This window comes from Anomalospiza imberbis, chromosome 31 (genome assembly GCF_031753505.1).
Source record: "Anomalospiza imberbis isolate Cuckoo-Finch-1a 21T00152 chromosome 31, ASM3175350v1, whole genome shotgun sequence".
NCBI lineage: Eukaryota > Metazoa > Chordata > Aves > Passeriformes > Viduidae > Anomalospiza > Anomalospiza imberbis.
This window is the reverse complement of record NC_089711.1, coordinates 1,221,311-1,231,547: the sequence shown is the minus strand read 5'-3', so window position 1 is coordinate 1,231,547 and position 10,237 is coordinate 1,221,311. Positions and strand designations below refer to the sequence as shown.

At 58.0% G+C, this 10,237-nt stretch overlaps 1 pseudogene; it reads right to left on the bottom strand.

The window, feature by feature from the left end:
* Window positions 1-4,105: 4,105 nt before the first annotated feature.
* Window positions 4,106-9,444, bottom strand: LOC137463872 (zinc finger protein 271-like; annotated as a pseudogene).
* Between the last annotated feature and the right edge of the window lie 793 nt (window positions 9,445-10,237).

Here is a 10,237-nt window from a genome sequence, read left to right as displayed (position 1 = left end):
GTCTGCCCAGAATCCACGGGGCCTCTGGGCCGCTCACAATAGGATGTTTCTGCCGCTCCTTCCCAGTCAGGCTCACCTCGGCTCCCAGCAGGGTCAATTGCTGTGATCCCCCCGGCACCCCGGCAATGGAAACAGGTTCTGCCCCCCCATGTCCCGATGGTGTCAGGGTACACTGCGCTCCAGTGTCAGCTAAGGTTTCATATTTCTGTGGCTCTGATGAGCAAGACATGTAGCAAAATGGATAAGTTTGTTTGTGATGATTAACCCAATTATTGTACAAAAAATTACTAGTCTTCCTAGAATTGTGTATAAGCATGTGTAGCCCATGTGAAAAACACGTTCACTCTCCTGTGAAAATGTAAAAAGTTTAATAAAGGACAATGGGAGACAAGGACCATGGAGCAAAGGTTATTTATGGCCGGGTGCATCTTGGCACTCAGCCAAGACCACCCTGTTACTTTCAGGGATCCCCCTTAAATACCTTTTCCCTTACACCAGCCTGTTGCATATTCATAGCCCCTTATGCATACCCATCAACGAGTTTACATTTGCCAGGAGCTATTTCACATGGCCCCTCCTTGGGTCTGCCTTTTCAGAGCATGCGTGTTCCTTGGCTGGGGTTTGCTCCTTCTCTTTATCACTTCCAGTTCGGGCCTTGGTCCGCACTGCCTTCAGACGGTGAGTGCTGATGGTTGGCAGATCAGTACAGGTGTGCTCATCCTGTGTTCATTGGATGTTATCCCATCCAAGCAGGCATTTTAACACAGGCATACTTCTACAGCTATTGCACTACTATGTCTAAGCTTAATTAACAACAAAATTAGAAACTATGTCTTTGGAACAAAGTAACTTTAATATCACACGTATAAAATCCATTTTAATATTTGCAAAAAGCCAATATTATAATATGTGTCTATACCAGGGTGAAGGAGCCCTTGCCCAGGCTCTGGCCCTGGGGGACACGGTGACGCTGCTGGGGGGTCCCTGTCCTCTGTCCCACCCCCCATGGTCCCAACCCTGTCCCCGTGTCAGGCTCTGGGGTCGATCTCGTGGAACATCCTCTGGGGGAGGCTGCGGCACTGGGGGCCAGGGGACCCGGGGGGACAGGGGACCCCGCTGTGCACGAGCAGCGTTGCACTTCTCTGGGGCAACTGTGAAGGGGGCAGGGGCAGAGTGACCTCCCCAGTGACCTCACACAGCCCCTGTGATGTCACACAGCCCCTGGGATGTCACACAGCCCCTGGGATGTCACAGCCGCTGTGACACAGCCCCCTCTGGGACACCCCACAGCCCCTGCCGGTGCTGAGCCCCTGTGAGCTCGGTCTGTGCCCTGCTCGTGTCCCTGGGGTGCCCTGGCAGTGCCCCAGCCCTGCTGGGCTGTGCACAGGAGCTGCTCCTGGCCAGAGCTGTCCCTCTGCAGCGCTGCCCTTGCCAGGAGCTGCCTCTGGGCCAGGAGCCTGGCCCAGCTCAGCAGCACAGACACAGCACCAGGACTTTAATGACCTCTGGGGCCGTGGTGCTGTTTGCATCAGACCCAGTCCCTCAGAGTGTGCTCAAAACACTTCTCAGGAACTCAAAGTGAGATTAAAATACTGAAGTTTCTTGTACTGGAAATAGATCCCTGTGAGGGACACAACTGAGAAAGTGTCCCCAGGTTCCAGCTAGAGCAGAACACTGGAGGCAGTGATGACAGCTGGGGACAAGCAAGGGAAAGGTGTCTCTGGTGCTGAGCAAACCTGGATGTGTTTCAGGAATGCAAAGGGCCAAGGCTGAGCCCCAGCCCCTGGCAAGGCAGATCCTGTCCCTCCCTCCTTGCTCAGGGCTCTTCCCGGGATGGGCACTGGGATGAGGGGATGTGCCGTGCCAAGGGCAGGACCATGGGGCGGCCCCTGCCAGGCTGCTGAGCAGGGACAAGGAGGCAATGAGGCCCCAGGGCTGCAAGGGTCACTTGTCCCCTCGTGGCCTCAGGCCCAGGGCCAGCAGCCACGGCCAAAGTGCTGCACAGGTTGGCTCTGTCAGGGCCTTGCAGCTGCTGCACATCCCTGTGCCCTGTGCAGCCCAGGCTGTCCTGCGGTGTCCCTGCCCTGGCCTCTGTCCCTGCAGGCTGTCGTCATCCCCCGGCTGCCCCACCTCGCTGGCCCCTTCCTTTGCTGACAGCTTTGCCTCCTGCCTGCCCCTGCCTGGCCACACAAAGCCTTGGGCTGCTCCAGGCTCCTTCTGGGGACGTGTTGCACCACAGCCCTGCCCTGGGAGGGAAATTCCTTTCTCCTGGTGTCCAGTCTGGGCCTCCCCAGCTGCCCTTGGCATTAATGCTTTCTTTCTCAGGCTGTTTTCCACTATGTCAAAAGGATCCACCATCTCTGAAACTGCTCTTTAAACACTCTCATGGCTCTCCTCCACTGTCCTCAGTCTCCACCCCACTGAGCACAGAGCTCCTTTGTCCCTGTACAGTGGTCCTGTGCCCGAGGCCTCCAAACACCACCTTGGGAGATCTCTGGGCCCTCTCCGAGGTGTTTGCAATTGAAAACATTCAGCCCATAGTCTCAGAAAATCACCAGAGGACAGGGCCAGCCTGACCTGTCTGCCCTGGCTACTTTTGTTTGGAGTAATCCTTGGATATATGGAATTTGGGAGGTGTGGTGGTTTTGGTTTGCCTGTTTAAGATTTCCCCAGTTTGAGATTTTCCTGGCCAACGCACCAAAGAATGTGGCGGGTTTGGTGTTGGCCAATCACCAATACACTCACTTCCTGCTGTGAGATAGGATTAGGAGAAAGGTAAAGCAGGCTCAAAACTTTAAAAGGGTATAAAGAAAATTGTATTTAAAGTAACTAAAAGAAAAAAAGTAAGAATCGAAACAAACCCTTCAGAACACTTCCCCTCCCCCACTTCTCTCCCACTGACAATGTAAAAAACCAAACCTAAGATTTCCAGTCAGTTTACCACCTCTAAAATGGTCTTCCTTCAGTTCACTGAGGGAGAGAAGTCCCTCTTGTTGAGGTTATGGAGACTTCTCCACAAGAGGAAAAAACAGTTCTCTCGTGGCTCTCAGTTTCGTCACAAAGAGCAGCTGCCTGGGGAACCCTGCCATCGTGAAATCCTTCCCATTTCCACAAGCCTTCCCACAGCTTGTCGATGGGCCATGCCCACTTATGGGGTATTGTTTTAAAGATGAGCTGTTCAAAGGCAGAAGTTCTCATTATCTATCTCTAAAATCCTCTTCATCCCTGGGAACAGAAATCTTCTTCTTCTTCTCCGGAAAACACAGGACTACTCTCCTCTCTTCCTCAGTTCAAACTTTTCATGGGATCACAACTATTTCAACATCTGCTTATCTCAGCATGGAGGCCCTTGCTCGATATCAATTTGAACACTTTCCTCTCCCCGTAGTTTCATGCGTTATAAGGAAAAAAAAGAATCTTTTCTCCATAGCTTACAAGAGGATTTCAGCTCCAAAAACAACTCTCCTCACCCCTCCCATCGGGGACTTAACTTCCTCCTCACTGACCTCAATGTCTTCATGCTGTTCCTTTACATGCTTGCATCTTGTTCTTTTCTCTCACTCGAGGGAGGATTGAAGCACGGAAAGGCTTAACATCCTGCCTGAGGCCCACCTGACCCGCCGGTAACCTGTGGCGGTAACTGCGGCTGGGCTGTCTCAGGATCGGCCTCATGGCTGGTCTTTGGTTTTCTGCACGGCCGCAGGGGTCTCTGCTCCCAGACGCGCTGGGGGCAGTGGGCCTGACGGCAAGATCTTCACAGCCGCGCCGGCCCCGCAGCCTCCCTCGCCTTCCTGCCCGGCAGCTGCTGGAGCCCGGCCCAGCAGGACCGGAGCCGATGGGGGGCCGGCGAGTGGCCCAGGGAGGGGGAAAGGGGCCCGGCCCGCAGCAGGACCACCCGGCCTGGCCTGGCCGAGACGGGGCCGGGACCAGGGCCCGCAACCTCCTCACCGACCAGGAGAGACAGTTCCCAGATTTTTTAGCCTTTAACATGTGTGCTTCACAGAGACGTGTCCATCTTCTCAGTGGTTCAACAGACTGTCCGTTACACAAAAAGCTTTGCGTCACTTCCCTGAATTTCCTCCCATTCCGAACCAAGACAACACTTATCCTGCAATCCAGGACGTGTCCTCACTGGCTGCCCCCATTCTCCAGAGTTCATGGTGTCCAGGGAGGGTGCAGCTGCCGGTGCCGGGAACAAACGAGAGAGGTCTTGGTTCCAGAAAGCTCCAGAATCCATTTCTTACCCCCAAAAGACAGGGCAAAGGCAGGGCCGTGGGGTTTGTACAGGGTATCCCAGGGGTGGAGTTAGGGTTTGGGTCAAGGGAGGAGTTATCAGCAACACAAGAAGGGTGAGATCAAACTCCTGCCTCTTAGCAACAGGGGCACCCCACACAGAATGTGTCCCCAAACCCTCAATTCCCCCTCAAACACCTGTGAAATGGTGGGACTTCAGATATTTTTGATCAATTTCCTCCATTTAACCCTGTTTTAGCTATTTTTAAGGGATAAGGATGAATCAGAAAAAAAATTAAGGCCAAAGCAAAAGGAAAAGCAGCCAGGTGTGTTTCCATCATGGATCACAGGGAATGTGGGTCACCAGGGCTGTGCCCAGCGTGGGTCCTGCAGTGGGGATGGAGCTGGAGCAGCGCACGAAGCTCTTCCCGCACTCGGGGCACTCACAGGGCTTCCCTTACCGTCGCCTCCGTTGGTGTCTGGTCAAGTGAGAGCACTTGGAGAAGCTCTTCCCACACTGGGGACACTCGTAGGGCCTCTCCCCGGTGTGGATGCGCCGGTGGGTGACAAGGGTGGAGTTGTGCTTGAATCCCTTCCCGCAGTCGGGGCAGCAGAAGGGCCTCTCCTCCGTGTGAACCAGATAGTGCAGGAGGAGATGGGAGCTGATCCCAAATCCCTTCCCACATTTGGAACACTCACAGGGCCTCTCCCCAGTGTGGATCTTCTGGTGCCTGCTCAGGGCAGCACGCTGCCTGAAGCTCTTCCCACACTCCCCACACTCGTAGGGCCGTTCCCCAGCGTGGATGTTCTGGTGCTGGATCAGGTGGGAACTCCTCCTGAAGCTCTTCCCACACTCCCCACACTCGTGGGGCCTCTCCCCAGTGTGGATGCGCCGGTGCCTCACAAGATTGGTGTTGTGCCTGAAGCCCTGCCCGCAGTCAGGGCAGCGGAATGGCCTCTCCTCTGTGTGCTTGCACTGGTGCCCGAGGAGACTGGAATTGGTCTGAAACCTCTTCCGGCACTCCCTACACTCATGGGGCCTCTCCCCAGTGTGGGTCCTCCAGTGCTGGATCAGGTGGGAACTCTGCCTGAAGCCCTTCCCACACTCCCCACACTCGTAGGGCCTCTCCCCAGTGTGGATCCTCTGGTGCTTGATCAGCTCAGAGCTCCACCTGAAGCTCTTCCCACATTCCGAGCACTTGTGGGGCTTCTCCCCATCCTGGAGCTGCTCATGGACCACCAGCTCCGAGGTCTGGCTAGATCTCTGTCCGCCTCCCCGGCCCAGGGTGGGTCTTTCCTCCTCAGATCCCCCTGATCTGCGTTTGCAGCCCCTCCTCGTGCGGCATCTCCGGGGCTTTTCCTCCCCGTTGGGTTCCTGCGCTGTGGAGCCGCTCAAAACCGTCCCTTCCACAAGGTTCTGCCACAGGGATTTGTCCTCCCTGCTCTCCATCCTCAGCTCCTGCTCTGGGGGAGGAAGGACAAGGACAGGGTCTTCCTCTTCCTCACAGCCTCCCACGGGTTGGGAATGGGAAATCCTGGTTTGAGAAAAACAAGGGATGAGCACAGTGAGTTTGAAGGTCCCTCTGCCCAAGTCCATCTCTGGAAGTCCCCGGCCACCTGGGCTCCATAAAAACCTCCCAAACACCAAGATTCAACCCTGAAAAAGCCTCCCAGGAGTTCCCTGTCCCTGCTCCCTCCCCTTTGGTGTTCGGGGCTCCCCCCTGTCCCAGCTGCTGGGGGTCACGCTTGGATTGGGGGTCCCCCTTCTCCTCGCTGCCCACCCTCCCCAGGCTGCTGGCAGTCCCAGCAATCCCAAAAGCTCCCCCCTCTTGGCTCTCCCCATTTAGGGCTGCCGGGGCTTTTTGGGCTCCCGGGCTCCCTTCTGCCCTTCCTCTCTGCTTGGGGCTGCAGGGGCTCCAAGGAGTCCCCCCTGCCCCTCTCCAGGCTCTTGAGGGTCCCGCCGATAGCGGCGCTCCCCCCTCGCTGGGCTCCCCACTTTGGGCTCCTGGGGGACACAGGGCTCTGCTCCTCCAGACTGCCTCTGCCGGCAGCCGCCACCGGGACCCCCAATGTCCCCCCAAGGGGCCTTTTCCGCTCGGCTTTGCAGTTCTTCATTCTCCAAACATCCCCCCAGAAAAACCCGACCCAGGGACCCCCCAGGATATCTGGGCCGAGCTCCCCGTCCCAGCTCACCTGCGGGATGGGGGGCGATGATCCCACAGGTGGGAGCTGCAAGTTCAGGGAAGGCTGGACCGCCTGCTCCCTCCTGCTGTCCTTGATCCGCCTTTGTCCCTCCTTTTCCTCTTCCTGCCGTTCTTCCTCTTCCATCCCCCCTCCTCCTCCTCTCTAACCCCACCTCCTTCTCATCTTCCATCCACCCCCTTCCATCCCTCCTCTTCTATCCCCCCTCCTCCTCCTATTTCCATCCGCCCTCCTCCTCCTCCCTAAGCCCACCTCCTTCTCCTCCTTCATCCCTGCCCTTCCCTCCTCCTCCTCCTCCTCCTCCCCCAGGAGCAGCGACACCCTCGGTGCCCCGTTCCCGCAGCCCTGGCAGCCCGCGGCAGGAGCGGGGATGGAGCCGGGACAGGTCGGGATGGGCAGCGCGGGGCTCTCGGCTGCTCCCACCCGCTGTTCCAGGGGGGAACCCGGCCCGGGCAAAAGGAGAGGCAAACTGGGAAAACTGGGGGCTGCACATCCAAACTGGGCCTTGCTGGGGACCCTGCCTGGGCACTGCCAGCCCTTGGGGCTCCTCTGGGGACATCCGGGAGGGGGGAACGCACAGAGGGCTGGGGGATGCCAGGAGTGGCAGCACTGGCAGGGACTGGGCTCTACTGGGATCATGCTGAGATCATACTGGGAGTGACTGGGACTGTACTGGCTTTGTACTGACATCATACTGGGATCATATTGCCATGCCGGGGCAGACTGTGACTGCACTGATGGAGACTGGGATCATACTGGAGGCTACTAGGGTCATGCTGGCATTGACAGAGAGCAACTGGGATCACACTGGGGGCACTGGCATCAGACTGGGAGTGACTGGGATCAGAGTGGGAGTGGCTACAATCATACTGGGATTAGAGTGGGTGTGATTGGACCCGGACTGGGGGTTACTGGGAGTGACCCGGCCCATGCTGGGACTAACTGGGGACATATTTAGAGGACCTGGTAGCAACTGGGATAAAACTGGAGGCAAGTCCACCATGCTGAGGTAACTGGGAGTGCCTGGCAATGACTGTGAGAATGTTCAAGGCAACTGGTGTATACTGGGAGGGTCTGAGACCATCTGGGTGGTGACTGGGACCAGCCTGGGAATGTGCTGGGGGAACTGGGAACACGCTGGGGGCAAGTGGGAGAGACAGGGATCATACTGGGAGTGACTAGGACTATGCTAGGGGCAACTGGGAGAACTGGCAACAGACTGGATGAGAGTGGGAGGAACTGGGAGCAACTGGGACCGGGCTGGCAGCAAATTGCATCATCCTAGGGAAGGACTGGGAGGGACTGGGATTATACTGGGAGTGACTGGGCTCATACTGGGAGTGCCGACTGGGCTCATTCTGGGAGCAGCCACTGCCGGCCCCGGGAGCCCCCAAAAACACCTCCCGGGGACCCCCGATGTCCCCCCGAGGGCCAGCTGCGGCTCGGCTTTGGAGCCCTGCCAGCTCCAAACATCCCCCCAAAAAACCCCAAACCCAGGCACCCCCCGGGATATTTGGGCCGAGCTCCCCCTCCCCGGGCACCTGCGGGATGGGGGCGATGCTCCCGGGGCTGCGGCGACTTCAGGCAGCGCCAGGGCCCCGCGATTCCTTCTCTGCTCTTCTCCGGCTGCTCCCGGCTGCCGCTGCGCCTCTTCCTCCCTCCCTCCTCCTCCTCCCCCGTTCCCGAAGGCCGAACCGTGAGGGGAAAGGGGCGGGGAAAGGGCGGGAACCGTGAGGGGAAAAGGGCGGGGAAAGGGCGGGAACCGTGAGGGGAAAGGGGCGGGGCCAGGCCAAGGGCGGGAACCGTGAGGGGAAAGGGGCGGGGCCAGGCCAAGGGCAGGAACCGTGAGGGGAAAGGGGCGGGGCCAGGCCGAGGGCGGGAACTGTGAGGGGACACTCTGTGAGGCGGCGCTCTGCAAACAGAACTGCCAGGGACTGAAAATGAACCGCAAAGAAATCAGTAAGTCTGGAAGTTTTATTTGCTGTCAAATACATCCCAGCCACCCAGCCCCACACAATCCCCATCTCAGCTCTCCAAATTGAGATCCCACTTCCCCCAGTCTCTTCCCAACCCCATCCCAGCCTGGCTTCTGTGGAATCGAGGGAGTTTGGCGTGGGATTGAGTTTTTTTGAGGTGGGAACAAGCAATTTGAAGTGGGTTTGAGCCTTTATGGGTTGAAATTGCGTGGTTTTCAGTGGCAGGTGGGTGATTTTGAGGTGAAAGAGCAATACCTCTTGGTTTTTGGAGTGCAGAGAGATTGAGAAAAGAAAAAAATTAAGGTCAACAAAAGAGGAAAAGCAGCCAGGTGTGTTTCCAGCATGGATCACAGGGAATGTGGGTCACCAGGGCTGTGCCCAGCGTGGTTCCTGCAGTGGGGATGGAGCTGGAGCAGCGCACGAAGCTCTTCCCGCACTCGGGGCACTCGCAGGGCTTCCCTTACCGGTGCCTCCGCTGGTGTCTGGTCAAGGGAGAGCTGCTGGGGAAGCTCTTCCCACACTGGGGACACTCGTAGGGCCTCTCCCCGGTGTGGATGCGCCCGTGGGTGATGAGGGTGGAGTTGTGCTTGAATCCCTTCCCGCAGTCGGGGCAGCAGAAGGGCCTCTCCTCCGTGTGAATCTCATAGTGCTGGAGGAGATGGGAGCTGGTCTGAAACCCCTTCCCACATTTGGAACACTCGTAGGGCCTCTCCCCAGTGTGGGTCCTCTGGTGCAGGATCAGCTCGGAGCTTCACTTGAAGCTCTTCCCACACTCTGAGCACTCGTAGAGCTTCTCCCCATCATCAACCTGCTCACTGACCACCAGCTGCAAGCTCTGCCTCGATCTCCAGGCGTCTCTCCGGCCCAGGGTAGGTCTTTCCTCCTCAGACCCCCGCGTTCTGTGTTTGCAGCCCCTCCTCGTGTGGCATCTCCAGGGCTTTTCCTCCTCGTTGGGTTCTTGCGCCATGGAGCCGCTCAAAATGGCCTCTTCCACGAGGTTCTGCCGCGGGGATTTGTCCTCCCTGCTCTCCATCCTCAGCTCCTGCTCTGGGGGAGGAAGGACAAGGAGAGGGGCGTCCTCTTCCTCGCAGCTTCCCAGGGGCTGCAAATGGGAAATCCTGGTTTGGGAAAAACAAGGGATGAGCACCCTGAGTTTGAAGGTCCTTCTGCCCAAGTCCATCTCTAGAAGTCCCCGGCCACCTGGGCTCCATAAAAACCTCCCAAACACCAAGATTCAGCCCTTAAAAATGCCTCCCAGGAGTTCCCTGTCCCTGCTCCCTCCCCTTTGGTGTTGTGGTTCCGAGCAGCCCCAAGAGCACAGGGCAGAGGCAAAGCAAGGCGGGGAGGAGAAAGAGCGGGGACGAGATTGCCCTTGAAAGGCAGAGGCGCTCTGGGGCCCGCTCCTGGCCAGGGAGCCAGCCCAGAGCCGTCCCCTGCTCGCCGGGGCCTTGAGGGGCAGCTGTCCAGCTGGGCCAAGGTGTGCCAGCAGCTCCAGCCGTGCTGGGGAGCCTTGCCAGCTCTGGGCCCTGCTGTGCAGGAGGGTCCCAGGGTGCCACTGGCAGCTGGGGGCTTCAGCCACTCCTCTCTCCAAAGGTGCTCCTGCCCATCTTCAGAAGAAGAGCCTAACAACTCAGGCAGAGAGAACTCGAGCCCTGTTCCCAGCTCTTCACTTCTCTCCCCATCTGCCCTGCCGCAGCTGCAGCACCATCTTGAGCCCTTCCCAAAACTCACCCTCCACAAGGAGACCCTCTGCCCCGGAGCCCCCTGGTCCTGTTCCCCAACCACGACTGAAGGTGGGCAGGGCCTGTCTGCCAGGGCAGGGCTGG